Raw genomic sequence first — 18,778 nt, 5'->3', positions numbered from 1 at the left:
GGTAATACTTTTCTCTGACTCATTCATATTTCAACACATTTCTTCTTTTCCTCATTGTAGTCTTTTTGGAGACGAAGGCAAAACAAAACAAAACCCCACCGTACAAAAAAGAAATTTGTGTGCCCTGGGGAAGATAAAGGAGTACTGCAGGTTTGAGATTCTCGCTGTTACCAAAGAATTATGACCCAGAAGCAGAGAATCATTACATCTGCTGGTTTCGCTTGTATAACAGCATATAACATTGTACCTGCTCCTGCATCACCCGCTGAATCAGGAAGTTTAGGGAGAAAAGCCCAGCAGAGTCCCTAGTAAATCTGTCTTTTTGTATTCCAATCATAAAAAAGTATTCCACTCACTTTTCCACACAGGGCCTACCTTCACCTTAACCGTGTTCATCAAGACAGACAGAGTGTCCTTGCCAAAGCTAGACATTTCTCTTGTTTGACAGCAAACACTGATTAAATCTACCCAGAGAAAAGTTACGCAGACCAGAACCCACCTTCTTGCCAGTTACTAAGGGACAGACTTTCAATTGTCTGTCCCTCAACTTTCCTCATTGTCAAGATAAATAAACAAAAGGGATAGAATTTTACAGAAAATTTCTACTGAAGATTCAGCTGTTTCCATTTTAACTTAGGTTGAAAGATTTTTTTTTTTACCAGTTTTGTGAATTATCTCATCTAACTAAAAAAACTCCTAAACTAAACATGCTGCTGACTGTAAATTTAGGAAAACTGGAGTGAATTCAGATGATATACAAACCAACTGTGCAAGCTGAGCTCTCCCCCCACAGGACTGGATGTGATCATTTCACGAGGAAGGACTCTGAGGGAATTGTGACTTTGCTTGCAATGACATTAGTGGTAAGAGACATTTCCAAAAGGGACTGTAAGGTGAATTAACAACAGCTCTCTGTGAACTGATTAACTCCTCCATATTCAGAATGCCCGGTTTACAAGATAACAAATCAAAATGACCTTTCTGGCACTCACCAACACTGCAAACAGAAATACATCCCGGTTAGAAATCTGGGGGAAAAAATTATGTCTGTGGCCTATGCGCTAATTCGAGCAACAGAGCCTGTTTTTTAATCGCCCCTGTCAGAAATATAAAATTCCTTAAAATAAGTGACCCAGCTCTGTGCTGCACGAGCAATCCACCAACACGAAAGCTCCCCTTGGTACAATAGTTGCTGGCACTGTCAGCTAGCTGCTGGGCTACTGAGGTGGCTGGACTTGGTTTGAGCAATAAAATATCTCATGTTGCCCTGGAAAGTCATCTGCATAATTGCAGCGCTTTCTAATCCCCATGGAAGACCCATAATTACGCCAGGAGAAACTGAGGCTCTCTGATTCCCTGTCTGGTAACTGGATACACAAACTTTTCTGTCGATTGTTCCTGAACGTAAGCATCATTGTGGGAAAGGAAAGCAGGCTTCCTGGCATGCACTCCTCTCTCTTCCCTGCCGCTAGTCCGTGACTCAGAGATCACAGAGTACAGCTGGAACTTTCCTTCGTCGCCTCCGAACTTGGCTATTTACAAATTGGCCAATGAAGGAACAATAAGTCATCTCCTGGCCACTGTAGTAGGCAGGTGAGAATGAAAACAGTTAGGTGTACACCTTTACTCTTGCGCTAGATAAGTCATTTCCACCCTATTGAGCTCTAAAGGGTTGCCTTTCATCCCGTCAGGGACGGTGTAAAGCATGCTTTGTGCAGACCAGCCTGGCCTTTGGCGGATTTATTGACAAGACCTACTGGCTAGAGTAAGTGCAGGGATACACCATTTGTTGAGAAAGAGAATGAATACCATCAGCAGGCTTGCAGGACCTCATAAAGCAGTTGTGGGGTTAGAAGAGCATGTCTACAATGCATTATCATCAGGAGAAAAGCATGAAAGGCATTTCTCAACTTTAAAGTTAAGAAAAAAATTGAAAACCAAGGTGAGTCAGCTGCCAGCGTCTGAAGTTGTCGGAAATTCAGAGCTCTTTAATTCTGACACACTCTAATCTGTGAACAGGGCATAGCTTCTGCATAGTTTCAGTCACTTATGTTGTTTGTCACGGGCTAAAAGGACAGGACATCCGGCTTGCACTATTTGGTCTCATTTGGGAAGGGTGGGAGAGGGTAGAGTAATAGAAAACTGAGTTAATTTTGCACTGACCTCTAGATCACAGCCGTGACAACATGCTGTCATTACAATATCTTACAATTTCAATAAAACTTTGACATTTTTGGACAGCAATTAAAGAAAGAACAATAAGTCATCGTCTATATGTCACATTCTATATTAAAAAAGCTGCACTGGAAGCTCAGTTGCTTTTCAACCTCAGTATTTATATCTCTAGCCCTCAGCAGAACACAAGTTTTTCTCAAGGTTTAGTGTCCTGAATTTAATTGGAATCACTGAAGCCTTGTTTAGATCCTGAACTCAGGCTCCAATCATCACTGTTAGGAACTGACTAATTTGAGCAAGTTGCTTAACTACTTCTCAGTTTCCTCATCTATAAATCGGACAGTAAAATTTCAATTTCAGGACCGTGGTGAGAAGTAAATAAGAAACAGTGATTATTCAGAGAATTAACTATAAAGTATGTTTCACAACACCTGGCATATTACAGTAAGTGCTCAATAAATGTCAGTTCCCTTTCCGGTTTTTTAACTTTTGATTGTAGCAAAGGAACAGGGCCAGGTAGTGGAAGAAGTTGACACCACGTGAGCTTTCTTGTTGTTCAGGCAGCATATTTAGCTAAACCACTATCAGTCCTGTAAGCAGGATTTGGGTACCACCTGCTGGAGTTAGCTTGTTGCAGGGGAGTAACGAAGTGCCCGACAGGCATGAGATTTGTTCACAGAGCATTAGCCATCTCTCCCAACCCCCTGCAGACCTCACGGCTAAGCTTCCTACTGTTGACTCTCAAAATGTCTGCCCTCTAAGCCAAAAAGCAGTGCATGAGCTGTTTCATGGCCCTTAGTCATTTACATCCCTTTTCTATATAAAAAGCAACGCGATGGGCTCCCAAAGAAACAAGGTGAAGGGGAGTAAGAGATAGGAGGAAATGGCCAGATGGAAGAACAGCTAAGGCGCCCAATTATAACAAACATCTCTTTCCTGCCAGGACAGTAAAAACAGAAACACAGCCAGCTTTGAGAGTTAATATCTTAGCCAACTGGCTACATGTTTGATGGAAACAGAGGTCCAACATAGAAAAATAAAAGCTCTTCCTTAGCAAATGAGGAATGGTTGGAAATGCATTTGAAGAAAACACTGTTGTGGTGTTCCAGGTTTATTCTCTCTGTGCAGCATGAATTGAATTTATTCAGCTCCTGTGCTGGGCGGGGGGGGGGGGGGGGGGGGGGGAGGGGAGAGCTGCTTCTCTAACTATGGATGCTGCCAATTCCACCTGCAATCTAAAAACTTGGGCTGTACAATTGGTTCCTCAATCTCAGCATGTAATCACTGAAACACCATTTTTCATGCTCTAGAAAATGCAAACACAGCTCACGGATCCACTTCAAATCTTCCAAACAATTCAACTAAAGATGAAAGGAGATGAGATATTTCAAAGTGAAGATGGTTGGATGTCCTAAGGCATGAGGACAGTGGGTGTGTGTATGGGAGAAGGTCTCTTTTCAGTGGAGTTACTGGTTTAAAACATAGGTGCTACCCTAATTTCAAAGTCTGTCAGACATGCATCCTATGTGGTTGCATGTGACATCTTTTAGGGTCACAATACCACTGCTTTCCACAGTATCAATGGAATGGCTGTCATACTAGCATGTAGGTGGCTACCAGACAGGTCCTGTCAACTGTCTGTAGTCACCTGATTATCCTGAATGCCTCATCAAAGCCAAAAAGCCAAACTTCATTTAGAAGTCTGTGAGTCAAATAGTTAAGGAAAGGGCAAAAAAGCCACCTGACAAAGTGCAAGCCAAAGGTCGGGAGTCTGAAGATCACAGTGACAGGCAGATTCCAGGGTCTGGAATCTAGGCACAGGCCACTTATCCTTGGAGGCTTTATTCCTTTCTTTGAATGCCTTCAATCCTTTCCAAAATTAATCATCAACTTCTTATTCTGCAGGCCCAGCTCAAATCATACCTGTCCGTTATCTCACCATCAGGCAGGGTCAGCTCTCTTAGACATACCTTGATTACGTGTTATCTACTATACTGTGTTTATAAAACTCCATCTTTATTATACAAGTAATATAAACACCCATACACACGTGTATATTATCAACAGAGTATTATAACAATATATATCTTTCCTTCACTAGACTATAAACTTTTCGAAGAACCATGACCCATATATGAGGGCTGTACTAGACACTGAAGATTCACAAATAAACAACTCTTTGAATCTGAATAAATGAAGGTGCAGATTAGTAAACAGTTGGTATGTGAGCAAGCAGAAAAGGAAGAAGTGATTATTAAGGTGTAGGATGGTAAACTAATGTAAAATATAGCCAAACGAATCTCTCTTCCTTTGTGATATGGTTACCAGGCTATTAAATCACTAAAATTCCATACACGACCTGAATTTTGGCAAGGCAGTACATAAAATTCTTTATCCTTGCGGAAACAACAACAAATCATGAGCTGCCAAATAATGTTTTTTAACAGACAAGCCTCAACCCTAAACATTCCAGTAGGATGCTGCAGAATTCTCTCCTTATTTATGCTGTTTCACATTATCAACTACTTGAACCAAGATAAGAAGATTTCCTATGAAACCTACTGAGGGCACGAAGCCAGGAAAGACAGCTACTATGTTTCATAACAGAAAAAATACTTGACAGATTACAGCATCAACACAGTGCTAAATATAAAGTTATGTATTTTGGTTCAGATTATCAACATCTCGGGCACAGAATTATCAAAACCTTAGTAGACAGAAATTAGTTTATATGAATTTTATAGTAATGAAAAACACCATGTCATTCACATGTACACATACACACACAATTTTATATATATAAAGACTCAAGTATAAATATATATATATATATATAGTGCTGCTGCTTAAAGAAGCTAGTGCAGAACTGAATCTCATCTTTAGATCACAACATCTGGGTCAAGCAAAATTCCTCTTCATGAGTTTTGACAATGACATCCATTTCTAATTAGGAGGCCTGCAGAACCAGATATCCAGGATAGTGAGGGGTCTAAAAATTATGCCTAAATTATACTATTTGAGAGAGCTACACTTGTTTGCCCAGAGAAATGAAAACTTCGGTGGAGGGAGGGGGAGACTGAGAGTTAAATCTCAACTAGTAACTTTTCTTTTATCAAAAAAAAAAAAAAATATTTATTTATTGGCTGTGTTGGGTCTTTGTTGCTGCACACGGGCTTTCTCTAGTTCGGAGAGTGGGGGCTACTCTTCATTGTGGTGCACAGGCTCCTCATTGCGGTGGCTTCTCTTGTTATGGAGCACAGGCTCTAGGTGCACAGGCTTCAGTAGTTGTGGCACGAGGGCTCAACAGTTGTGGTGCACAGGCTTAGCTGCTCTGTGGCATATGGGATCTTCCTGGAGCAGGGAACGAACCCATGTCTCCTGCATTGGTAGGCAGATTCTTAACCACTGTGCCACTCAGGAAGTCCCTCAGCTAGTAACTTTTCAAATCTTTCAAATCATTGGCGAGGAGAAAGTTATTTCAGAAGATGACTTCATAAAAGCTGCAGGGAGACCTTCTGGGGGCAAGTTTTGAAAGGCCTGCTGAGACAACGGGCTGCCTGGGAGTGAGGCCCACGCTGCCAATGGAATTAAAAGGAGAGGGCAGAGGAGCAGCCAGCCACGGGGATGCTGTCCAATGCATCTCTGTACCTGGAGGACAGGATCCTTGAGGGAAAAGATCCCCAGTACCCTTTCAATTCTGTGGTCTTCATTAAAGCTGATGGTGAAGGGACCAGAGGGTCAGGAGACAGACATCTCAGATCACTGAGTTGCACCACTGAACCTGACACAATCTCATGCTGCATCAACTCAGGCTGAAAACTGCCTATCTGAGAAGAGCTTTGTCCTGACAAATCCACACATGTGGTCGAGTAGCTTTCGCAGCTCATGACAACGGGGCTGAGTGAGTGTCCTGCTGTTGACACCTTAATGTAAGGAGGCATATGGAAAATGGGGCAGAAATGAGCAAAAAGGACAAAGAGCAGGGAAAAGAAATGAGCTTGTGTGAGCTATAATGCAGGAAGCTTGGGGGGAAGACATACAATTCAGAACGGAGATGAGTAATCACAATGATGTGGGTTCTCACACAGATCATTGGTTTTTATTGTAGATCCTGGGAAAGAAACCACAGAGCAAATTTCAGTAGTATTTTCCTCTTAAACCAGCACAACCACTTCTTCACCACCAATGGCTCCAATGCTCCCATAGTGGAAAACAACACTGAAAAAAATCTTTTCTTATTCAAAACCTCTCCCCGCCATCCACGTGTTACTGCAAACACGTGGCCTTTAGTCCCCTTTCCCTATCCCCCTGCCTACCCCGCCACACACAAGAGCAACAACAGGCTGGGGGATACAGGGCCAAAAAAAAAAACAACCTCAGACTGAAAAAAAAAACTTCACATAAAGAATGAGAAAAACAGAATTCCTATCCCTGCGTTATAAAAACTGAAAGGTATGGGGAATTTTATAGACCCAGAAAGTGATGAAATGAAGAGAAAGATATCAAGTCTACCCAAAAGGTGATAAAATATTTTATTTGTCTTTTGGTTGCAAAAAAGAAAATAAATCATTAAAACGACTGTCAGAACGGCTCTGGGATAAGGGCACTGAATAGGACTTGGCTGTAAACGTTGGAGAGAGTAATAAAAGAGCTGGTTTTGTTTCCTTAGCATTTGTCTGGGCTGCGCCCTCCTATTTCAACACAGGAATCACGGGCAGTGGTAAAAGCCAACCCGCCACGGGGCCTGGGTTAGTACCTTCCTCGCAGGCCCATCCAAGACTCCCAGAGCAGCTGCTCCCCGCCTGCACCTGGGTTTCCATCCAACACTGACCCTATAGGACATGCTGTCAAACCACCAGAGCTTCAGGATCACAATTTTCTTATTTCTATGGTTACTATTTCATATATACCTGTTAATAACACAGGCATTTTTTTCACTCCTTATTTTTCTCAGTTCTAGGAATTTAAGATGAAGAAGGCAAGCTTGCTGCCCCAAGCAGCTCAGTCTACAGTCTAAAGGGCCTTGGATTAATTCTGATGTTGTTTAATGATATATTTGAAGTGCCTCAAGAGAGAGAAAGGTGACAGAACCGCTGCTGTAAAAGCAACTGTTGATTTTATTGAAACCCAGGAAGGATTAGTGAGGAATTTGTGAAAGAGGTCGGATTTTCACCTAACCCACAAACCTGCATCCAGCAGTTGCCTTTTTCTTTCCTACATGTCAAGCTCTCCCATGAGCGTGCAATGCCTCAACCAGGTCTTAAAAGACAGCTCACCCTCAAAACGAAGTTCCTCTCGTTCTGTGATGAACATATTAAGAACCTGGAAATAAACTGAACTCTGGAATGAACAGGAACTAAACACACGTGCCAATCAATACTGATCTCTACAATTACCCACACGTCCAAATTTGACCCGAGACAATTTAGTCTCAGATTTGTCGTCCAAATCATATATAGTAGGACCCAAGAATAGTACTAAGGACAGTGGCAGGACAGAGGACAGGTGGTATCTGTAAAATGGAAATGACCCCAGCTTCCTTTCTGTGTACCTACATCTCTCAGCACCATCACAAGGACAAGGCCTTCAAGGGGCTTCACTAAGATCCCCACTGAATACCCAGCGGTCAACCTGCAGCACTTCTAAGAAGGTACAGGCACGAGGTTTCCCCAAATCACCATGCACTTTCATCTCTGCCCTTTAGGTCATCACCAGGCAGGCTGGAGGGTCTGGTTGCTCATCCAATCATTCCACCCTGACCATTAAGATGGCCACTTAGACCACACCGGACAACAAAAAACTCCTCAAATAGACACACAGCTAAAAACCTGAACCTATACAGTATCTTTCCAGAATGAGCCATGGCTCCGTGTCCAAGGCATGTTTATGTAACTCATGTTACTAAACAGGTGCCTTGCCCCCAGAGTCCACAGCCTGAAGATTCTTGTTGGGTTGAAAGCAACAGGAGAGAGCCTGGATGACTCAGAGAGGATGGTAAGGGTAGGATGAGTAACCGCTCTCTTGAAGTCACCGGTTAGGATAAAAGCAGTCGTTGATTACCTGACGGGACAGGTTTCTCAGGCTGGCCGAGCACAGAACAAATAAATCAATGTCACTTTCCTCCCTAACATCTTAAAACTCTATATTTCAAGCCTGTATTTCAGCTCACAATTCAAGGAACGCTGTCCACAGAACTATCCATTAGGCCTCTGGTCATCACAGGAATGGAGGAGAGAGGAGAAATGGCAGCAGAATATTTATAACCTTAGTGGAGAGAAATCCTGTAGGAACACCACCTGACTCTCTGCTTATGGTCACTGCCTTGGCTACTTTAGGAATCTTTTTTATAAAACTAATACAATGTCTTATTCTAATAGGGTAAACACATGCGGAGAAGTGAAAGTAAAAGACTCTAACATGACAGTTCATTTTAAAGACTTGAAAATGGAAAACCTGTCCCTTTCAGAGTTATAACCAATCTCAGGAGCAAATCCATGAATGCATTAGGGATTCTCATTTCCTAATTCATCTGAATCTCCTCACTATTTTCCATATTGCTTTACTCTAATTTACCTCTTTGGGGGAGATACGTTAAAATACTGTTTACTTGAAACTAGTAAACAAATAAGCACAGTATAGTGAATAAAGGCAACAATACTATCTTAAAATCATCAAACCTGCTAAGAGACTAGATCTTCATTATTCCAACCACTAAAAAGAACTGATAATTTTGTGACATGACAGAGGTGCCACAGCTACAATGACAATCATGTTATAATATATAAATGTATCAAATCAGCATGTTGATATTTGACACTTACATGTCAAATAGATTTCAATTAAAATTTTAAAATATGGTTTAACTATAAATGAGGTGCTACTAAAAATATATAGAAAATAATTTAATAGATGGCAAGTAACCACTTACATTACGGCCTCATATTAGAGTTCTGTTGGATAAAAGCCAAATAGGTTTATACCACGTGTGATTTTGACAACAATCTGATTGGATATATTGCTGAGGTGCCAAAGTAAATTTAACTGAAGAGGCTTGAACGCCTACTTGATCAAAGTATAACTGAAGCTTAAATGCAAAAGCGAAGCTAGGCCCCTGTGATGAGGGTGTGTGCCGCAGGTGACATCACTGCCCAAACACATTTGTTCACCGTCCATCCGGTGGCACTACCCTGGGTGGTTAGCACAGATCTGCCATCCCAGGGGAACCAGCTTCGCCCTTTTTATCCTAGCACGGGCCCACACTCAGCAAACGGGAGAAACACGGCTATTAAGTACACAGGACTCAGTGTTCCCTGCTTAAACGTGGAAACCGATCGTGGTGAGAATAGGAAAATCGTGCACGGGCTTGTCATGTGTAGCCAGAGAGGAAGTTTTCATCTCTATTCCAGAAAGACTTCCTGAAGATGAAATTTCAAGAGCCGCTTAAGGTTAAGTTTGAAATGCTGTCCTTTGGTTGGATTGCTGATAACCGCCTCTCAAGAAATAGCCACCGAGGATGAGAAGAAAGTTGCTAAAGCGCCTGTGACTGTGGGGTGTGTAAATATGCATCCTATTTAGAAACTGCCTTTCCCAGCTCAGCTCTCCTTGCCAAGAGCCAGCTGAGAGCAAAGTTGTTTTTTTAACTCACTTTGTCTTTATTGCTGAGCAATCATCTTCAGTGCTGGGGGGGGGGGGGGGGGAAGGAGGAGCTTACAAACTTTCAGGGGACGTCTTCCTACAACATTGATCATAACACCAACCAGAAAGGGGCATGATGAAACCTAGCGATCCTAGGGGGAGTCAAAACTGCAGTAAATTCAAGGAAATACCACATCTGAAGCGTCCTCTGTGAGGAAAAGGTGAATAACCTCCCTTTCTGGAGGACGAGGACTTTTTTTTTCTTTTATTGGAATATAATTGCTTTACACTCTTGTACCAGTTTTTGAGGTACACCAAGGTCAATCATCTGTATTTATACGCATATCCCCGTATCCCCTCCCTCCCTCAACTCCCCCCCACCGTCCCCGTCCCAGTCCTCTAAGGCATCATCCATCCTCGAGTTGAACTCCCTTTGTTATACAGCAACTTCCCACTGGCTATCTATTTTACAGTTGGTAGTGTATCTGTGTCTATGCTACTCTCTCACTTCGTCTTAGCTTCCCCTTCACCCCCGCCCCCCCAAACCTCGAGTTCTCCAGTCCATTCTCTGCATCTGCGTCCTTATTCTTGTCTTGTCACTGAGTTCATCAGTACCATTTTTAGATTCCGTATATATGAGTTAGCATACAATATTTGTCTTTCTCTTTCTGACTTACTTCACTCTGTATGACAGACTCTAGGTCTATCCACCTCATTACATATAGCTCCATTTCATTCTTTTTTATAGCTGAGTAATATTCCATTGTATATATATGCCACATCTTCTGTATCCATTCATTTGTTGATGGGCATTTAGGTTGCTTCCATGTCCTGGCTATTGTAAACAGTGCTGCAATAAACATTATGGTACATGTTTCTTTTGGGATTATGGTTTTCTCTGGGTATATGCCCAGGAGTGGGATTACTGGATCATATGGTAGTTCTATTTTTAGTTTTTTAAGGAACCTCCATACTGTTTTCCATAGTGGCTGTACCAACTTACATGCCCACCAACAGTGCAGGAGAGTTCCCTTTTCTCCACACCCTCTCCAACATTTGTGGTTTCCAGATTTTGTGATGATGGCCATTCTGATCGGTGTGAGGTGATACCTCATTGTGGCTTTGACTTGCATTTCTCTGATAATTAGTGATGTTGAACATCTTTTCATGTGTTTGTTGCCCATCTGTATGTCTTCTTTGGAGAAATGTCTATTTAGGTCTTCTGCCCATTTGTGGATTGGGTTATTTGTTTTTTTGGTATTAAGCTTCATGAGCTGCTTGTATATTCTGGAGGTTAATCCTTTGTCCGTTGTTTCGTTGGCAACTCTTTTTTCCCATTCTGAGGGTTGTCTTCTTGTCTTGTTTATGGTTTCTTTTGCTGTGCAAAAGCTTTTAAGTTTCATGAGGTCTCATTTGTTTATTCTTGATTTTATTTCCGTAATTCTAGGAGGTGGTCAAAAAGGATCTTGCTTTGATGGATGTCATAGAGTGTTCTGCCTATGTTTTCCTCTAGGAGTTTTACAGTGACTGGCCTTACATGTAGGTCTTTAATCCATTTTGAGTTTATTTTTGTGTATGGTGTTAGGAAGTGTTCTAATTTCATTCTTGAGGACGAGGACTTCTGCGTGCACTCAGCAGCACTGCTGTTGGACCCCAGTTTGCTAAGTGCTCTATCTCCTCCTGCTCACCACTGTGCCAGGCTGCCCAGGCGCCTCTCACTTGCCTCCCCTCACACACACGCTCACATCCTCCTCCTGGGCACCTCCAGTCCCTAAAATAGCCAACGTTAGCAAGACCAAAGGCAACCAGCGTTACTCAACCCAGCCCACTGATAAGGTGCACGCTTTGGTAGTCCAGGCTGACCAGACAGGAGGGAGCTAAGGGAATGCTGGTCTGTTGGCCAGATCCATCCCAGGAAGCAATCAGGTTTACAGTCAGGAAAGAACAGCCCCAAAGGCCTTGAAAACAAAAGCAGCTTCCTGCCTGTGTTCTGTTCTCTCATTCTGTGTTGTAAAGGCAGGCTGAGCTATTCTGCTGCAATCTCCGACAGTCAAGCACTGTTTGGAGAATCTCTCCTGTAGAGACCTGCCTGTCAGCGTTTCATTTCTGTGCTAGGGAATCAACTGTCCCAGCTGATTTGAATAAGAAAAAAGGGATGTGAGCAACCAAAAAGGAAAAATACTTAATGCAGGACAGGATTATAAACTCTTCAAGATTAGCTGAAGGAAAAGATTATAAAGGTAACAGAGGTTCCACTGCTATGAGGAAGGCATGCCTAGGATTTCGAACTTGACAATCAAGAAGTTCCTGGGCTGGGAAGGTAAGAGGTGCTGAAAGAGGAGGGGCAGCCAGAAGCGTGGGTCTCCCCAGTTCGACCGCATGTGCTGCCTGCTCCAGTGGGCTGTGTGCATCCAGGTTGCCTCGCTTCCCACTCAGGCTCTACTTGAGTCCATGAGGGTGAACATGCAGGTTCTCATGCATGCAGAAAATGCAGCAAATACCACTCAGGAGCGGGACCAGTCACTGATGCTAACCTGAGTCAATGCAGGAGGTCCAGGATGTAAGAAGGAGGGGGCTGGTTGTAGAGTCAAGAGACAACGGTGGGATCTGATGGAGAGGAGATGCTAGATGGCTAAAATGACTGGTCTTAAGTCTTAGACTGGAGGTCTCTCCCCCATTGTAGTGCTCAACGTAAAGTGAGAAATGACCACTTTGAGACTCAAGTCTAACCCTGGCTCTAAACCTGCTCCACACCTGCACCTCTCACACCGAGGAGGGGCTGCCGGCCCATTACTAAGATATGGGTGCCATGGGCCACTTAATCCATGGCTGCGAGGATGGCCTCACAAATTCAGCAAAATGTGTCATTCTCCTTAAACCACCTGGTACCACCTGGAGATGGACAAATAGTGTATAAAAAAGGCTGTCAACCCACCCTGTCCCTGGGGTAGTCCTTAAACAAAAAGCTAAATAAACACAACATTCTTTTCTTTGGAGCTGAAACTTTCTGATTACCTGAACCTAAGAACGAGAGGCTATCCGAAAAGCTAGCAAGGACATTATTAAATATCCTCATTCTTCAATCACTTTCCCAGCAAAAGAGCAGAGAGATACCATGACCAGACGCCCCCACACATACACACCCAGGAGAATTACTCTGTTTCATGGGATCTAGTGTCTTTATTATCTCCAATTAGGGTCTCCTACAATGACTAGACCCATTTTTGGCCACATGGGTGTACCCAGAAAGGCCTAGTGTCCCTCTCCAAATAGCCAATCCCCTGTCTCCAGAAAAACTACATGGTCCAAGAGAGAACTCTAAGATTTAGTTTCCATTAATTTGAGAGGCACTTGGGGTTAATACACAGACTCTGGAGCCAGACCACCTGGGGTGAAATCCCAGTTCTGCCACTTAGTAGCCTTATGACATTGGGGGAAGTTCTTATCCTCTCTGTGCCTCAGTTTTCTCACCTGTAAAATGGGGATAAGGTAATACCTATTCTTAAGATTCTTTAATGACCAAATGCGTTATGATATGTAAAGGACTTAAAACAGTGCTTGGCACATAGTAATAACAATATTAATGTTTGCTATTATCAATATCTTTATTATTATATGGGTATGTTTCAGAAGACCTTTGTTTTCCAGATTTCTCTCCCCTCACCATCCTTACTCCAGGATGATTTAAAGTCAAACAAAATAATTTTAATTTCAGAATGCTTTCATATCAAAGTTAAGAGCCTAGATAACTTGTAAATGGCTATGAATTCTCTGCAGCTATTCCCACTAAGAGGTGGAGTCTATTTTCAACACCCTGCCCTCGACTCTGGGCTGGCCCTCTGTCTTTGACCAATAGACTATGCAGCTTCAGCTCTTCCCCTCTTGCCAGACACTTCTGTCATGTGAAGGAGCTTGGGATAGTCTATTGGAGGATGAGACCACATGACAGAGATGAGTCATCCCAGCTGAAGCCCCCATATCAACCCCCTCCCAGGCATCAGCGGAGTATGGTGGCATGAGCGACCCCAGGGGAGACTAGCAGACCCACCACCCAGCTGAGCCCAGCCCAAATTGCTGGCCCACAGAATCATGAGCAAAGAAAACGGTGGTTGTTTTCAGCCACTGAGTTTGGGGTGGTTTATTACTATGCAATAGATAACAGATACAGAGGCCTAAACAAATGAGGCTTTATTATCAGTGATATTCAAACACAAACACATGCACGAAACCAGGCCACTTGTCTATTTGCCAGCAGATTTACCAACCACCACATGGCGCTTCCAAGCTCTCATCCCACCCACCTGGGGCCAGTGAGGCCCCTGCAGTCAGCACATTAGGGAAAAGCTAAAGCCAATTAATAATCATGTCCGGGGAGATGGAGGCAAGCTTTCTGCACCAAAGTAGATACCAAATTAGCTCTTTCCAAGGAGGGTGGTAGGAACTCAAATTTTGTTTCTTTTAGTTTGTGATAGAATATAGTGCCCCAAATGGCAAGATTTGGCTTCCTTGGAAGCATCTTTATTCCAGGAGTCTTGGATATTGTATGATGATGTAGACAGATGCCTTCAAGGCACGAGCAAATCAATTCAAGGTTAGCATCACCAGGTGAGGATCCAGAGAGCCAGTCAGAAGGAACCAGGTAATCCCCATGGGTCCAGATATGTGGCTCTAAGAAAGCAGGAAGCCCCAGATGCCCTGATATTTTCTCTTGGTCAAAATGAGAGAATGATTACATTCTAAGCTATGATTTTGCTGTGACCTAAACAAAAAGCTATCTCACCCTACAATACAGGGGAAAAAATATAAAGTCCCATAAGTCATTGTTCTTTCTTCTATAACATGAGGGAAGAATTGATAATCAACTTTGTAGGGGAATTGCTCTGAAAGATGTTATGAGAGATCTGTAAGCTTAAGTCCCTGTTTATTACAAATAAAACCATCACATGAAAATGAAACAATCTTACTCAGTCTGATAAGGTAAGTCAGCCACTGTGCTAAAGACTCAAATGAAGATCACCAGCATTTGTGTGGACATATACTCATTTGCTCAACTCATATTTGATGAGCACAGGCTTTGTACGATCTATTCTGTGGATGTGTCGGCCTGGGGAAGAAGTTGGTGAGTGGGGGCACAGAAGTGGGAATGGCGAGAATTAAACTGAAGTTGCGAAGACACTTCACATTCCAAGAGCCCACAGGTCTGGTCACCATGAAAAACAAAATTCCCTGCTTGAAGCAACTCAGTGTAACCCAGCTGAGCCCTACCAAAACTGCTGCAACAATTGGAACTGATTGGGTTATAAATCAAGCGAGTGCAGAAAATCCCTAATTTTGTGCAATTACAGTACTGACTAGATGTAAGTGGTCCACAGATGAAGGCGCTAAGATGAAGTAATTTGCCTAAAGGACTTGCAGCTAGTTGCAATGCAGAGCCTAATCTGGGTCCCCTGAGCTCCAGGCCAGCAGGACTCCTGCCAAACCCCATAGAGATTCCTCCTAAGATACAAGGTATTTACAGTGTGAGGGGGTGTAGACACCCCACAATTCCAACCGACCTGTCAGCAGACAGAAATGCGCTACCAACATGGTGAGAAGCCTGCAGCTGTCACATGGGAGCAACTCCAGGATACGACTTCCTGTGGCACAGGCTTAAGAGCCCTCTAACCACATGCACTTAACAGAGGGCTCAGCAGCCACTGAGACAAGCGCATGAGAGCAAAGGCACAAGAAAATACTCTGTTAAACTTAAAATCCAAAACTTAAATGTAGAATAACTATGTGAACAAACTAGTCACAAGAGGAAAAGTCACAGCAAAACACACTAATGTGTTTGTGACTACAGAGAGGGAATCTTTTAAAACTGGGTGAGCTCTATTCCTCATTCTTTCTGCTGTTCCCTGTAGGCCAAATATGCTTTAACAATTCTGAACTACTTATATATCTTTGAATGTTTTGGCTACCTCAATGCAGAAGACACAAAATGTCAACAGCAGGTGGTGGTCAGAGGGCAAAGGGCCGGTAAGCAGGGGCAAGTGTGAAAGCCGGGAGGCGCGCCGGCCACGACACCTGCACGTGGGGCAAAGCTGCAGCGAGGTCGGACCCCATTCTGCTGTCCGGAACGTTACATCCTGTTCTGCTACTTTGGGGCTTGGCTGTCTAACTTTGGGCCACTTACCTCTTTAAACCCCAGTTTCCTCAATGGTAAAAAGTGGATGTTAATAGGACCTTCCTCGTAGGAATACTGTGCAGATGGAGAGAATGCAAATAAAATGCTTAGTCTAGGGCCTGGTAGAAAGCAGGCGCCAGCAAATGTTAGCTGCTGTGATGGTGGTGACAGAGATAGCTAATATCAGTTATTATTTTCATTGCCATTATCATGATTATCATGTCATTATTATAATGTTCCTAACACTGTGTTGAACCTGTAACTAAAAAGGAATTAAGTTTCCTGCTTAGGAGAGAACCCAATGTTCTCTGTCTCATTGCTGGACCATCACTGCTCTGCTCTCCATATTCTTCGGGTTAACAGCAGACTCTTAAGTTCAAGTAACAGCTTGTACACCACCAAATATGCCCTGGAGGAAACAGTGATGATTATATGCAGATTCCTACTTGTTTTTTCCTACTTGTTTTTTTGAACCTAATTAGGGTAGTACCATGTCATCCTTTTAAAAAGGCAAGGAGTAAAGCATCCTAGTAGATATTCTACAGCATTCTGCTTTGTACTTGAAATATATAATTATTAACAAACATGAGCGCTAATAATTCAATCTGCTCTTTAGACCAGAAACAGGAAGGTAAACATGGCCCTGGCCTCATCAGTTCACAATCTCAGACAACTTCCTTTGGAGGCTGCCTTCCTTACCCATCAGATGCAAGGTGGGAAGTCTGGCTGCAAAGCAGAGGGCCTCTGGGCTGGGAGCTGACAGCCCAACCAGGCAGACGACTACACGGCAGATCAGGCTCAGGTCCCTGCAGCCTCAAGAAGACATTCCCTGGCTTGGCAGCCTGACCTCAGAAAACCAGATATCAGATTCAGTTTTGTCCACCAGGAAAATGGAGATAGGCCTAACAATCGATACTGGTCGCCTTTGTGCATTAAGCACCACACCTAAAATCAAAAGGGCCAAATGAATGAGGTAAAGAGCAATCATTAGTAAAACACAACTTTTAACACGCTCACGTGGATGCTGCCACCTCTTCTTGGTTGGGGAAACACCCTCATCCTGTTTTAGACCGGGAAGTAGCTTCTAATCCTGAGCATATAATTACGAACACTCAAGAACAGGAAGCAAGTACCCTTAGTAAGTAGAGCGAGCAACGCATTTCACTTGACGTGAACACCTTTGAGCATCGCTTCTACCCTCCACATATTCCCACCCCCATTCCTGGGGTAGTTACTCTGGAAGGCTCTCTTTTAATGGACCAAATTAGCGCATCACGTGGGAGGCAGGGAAGTCTCCCCACTAACCATTCCCTAGGTATGGACACTTCCCCCTTGGGTTCACCAGAAATGTAATTAACTTAAGCCAACACCAGGCCTCCGAATCCCAGGATGGCAGCGAGAAGCAAAGGGTTAGGATGGAACAGGAAACCTGGCAAACTGCTGAGGAGATGGGCAAAGACAGAGTCCCAAGATGTTCGGGAGTCCACGAGGATCCTGACCCAACCCAACGCTCCCAACCAAGAAGCCGACGGTTGTCCGTAATCACTTAATTCTTACCTTAAGAGAGCAAGAGAGGTTGTCAGGCTCCTCTCTCCAGCACTGAAGAGGTCTGTGCCCAAAGTAACAAGCCTGGCAAAGATAAAGAGATAAGGGAAGATCCACCCCGATGATGAGTTACATTCCTGAACAACTGGAATGTTTTCTAACAAAAGACAGGTCCCCAGATGTTTGAAGACTTTTCAGAATAGAATAGCAGCAATATAATCAATTGAACAATACCAAATGCATGAAAGCCCTGGAATCAAGTCAGATGGGGCTGTTAAAGTTACAGAGAGGGTGAGCTAAGGTTTTTATTCTCACACACCTGGGCCTCGGCTAATTGGAAGTGGTAATAATTGGTGAAATCATACACTGCATCAGCTCCCTCCATAAAAACGGCTGTTTACCGAGGAGCTGGCAGAACTCTGTATAACACTGACAGCTATCAGGGTATGCTGGCAGCTCAGAGCGTTCACACAACCACACACAATGAAGACTCTATGCCATTTAACCAATGCTGCTTTGGAAGTAGGCCCTGCCAGCTGATGAAATAATGACATGAGACTGGAACCTAGGTGAGGAGATGGGAGGGAGTCAGAATATTTTTCTACATGCACTCAAGAAAGTGTAAAAGACAAATAGCAATTATGCCAAATTTTAAGGAAATTCTACAATATATTCATATCCCTATCTGTGATGGTTAATTTTATGTGTTTAACCAACTTGGCTGGGCTATGATGTCAAACACCAGTCTCCATATTGCTGTGAAGGTATTTTTTAGAAATGATAAACATTTAAATGAGGACCATCAGCCAACATGGCTGAGTAGAAAGACACTGAACTTACTTCCTCTCACAAACACACCAAAATCACAACTATTTGCAGAACCATCAATGAAAAAAATCAGAGCCTACCAAAAAAGATCTTCTACAACTAAAGAAACAAAGAAGGAATCATAAGGAGATGCGTAAGGAGAGATGAACTCACAATGCAGTCAAGTCCATATCTCCAGGTGTGTGACTCACAAACTGGAGAATAATTACAATTGCAGAGGTTCTCCCAAAAAAGTGAGAGGTCTGAGCCCCACATGGGGTCCCCAGCCTGAGGGACCTGCAACAGGAAGATGAGCCCCCAGAGCATTTGGGTTTCAAGCCTAGCAGAACATAACTTTGGGAGTCCCAGAGGGCTGGAGGAAATGGAAACATCACTATCAAAGGGCATACACAAAATCACACACACTCCAGGACCCAGGGCAAAAGCAGT

General features: G+C 43.3%; 1 protein-coding gene across 19 annotated transcripts in view; it reads right to left on the bottom strand.

The window, feature by feature from the left end:
• The window catches only part of LYPD6B (LY6/PLAUR domain containing 6B), a 210,070-nt gene that overhangs the window by 47,814 nt on the left and 143,478 nt on the right, over positions 1-18,778 (bottom strand). For 4 of the 19 annotated variants that reach the window (XM_057744169.1, XM_057744174.1, XM_057744171.1 and 1 more), the window contains 2 exons: positions 17,534-17,605; positions 16,676-16,921 (listed from right to left, as the gene is read on the bottom strand). The exons of 14 other annotated variants lie outside the window; for them this stretch is intronic. The gene's annotated coding sequence lies outside the window, so the exon portion shown is untranslated. The remainder of the gene's footprint in view (positions 1-16,675; positions 16,922-17,533; positions 17,606-18,778) is intronic. One more of the 19 variants, XM_057744176.1, reaches the window with a different exon arrangement.

This window comes from Hippopotamus amphibius, chromosome 8 (assembly GCF_030028045.1).
Source record: "Hippopotamus amphibius kiboko isolate mHipAmp2 chromosome 8, mHipAmp2.hap2, whole genome shotgun sequence".
Classification (NCBI taxonomy): Eukaryota; Metazoa; Chordata; class Mammalia; order Artiodactyla; family Hippopotamidae; genus Hippopotamus; species Hippopotamus amphibius.
The sequence above is the reverse complement of the archived record's forward strand: the minus strand, read 5'-3'. Positions and strand labels throughout refer to the sequence as shown.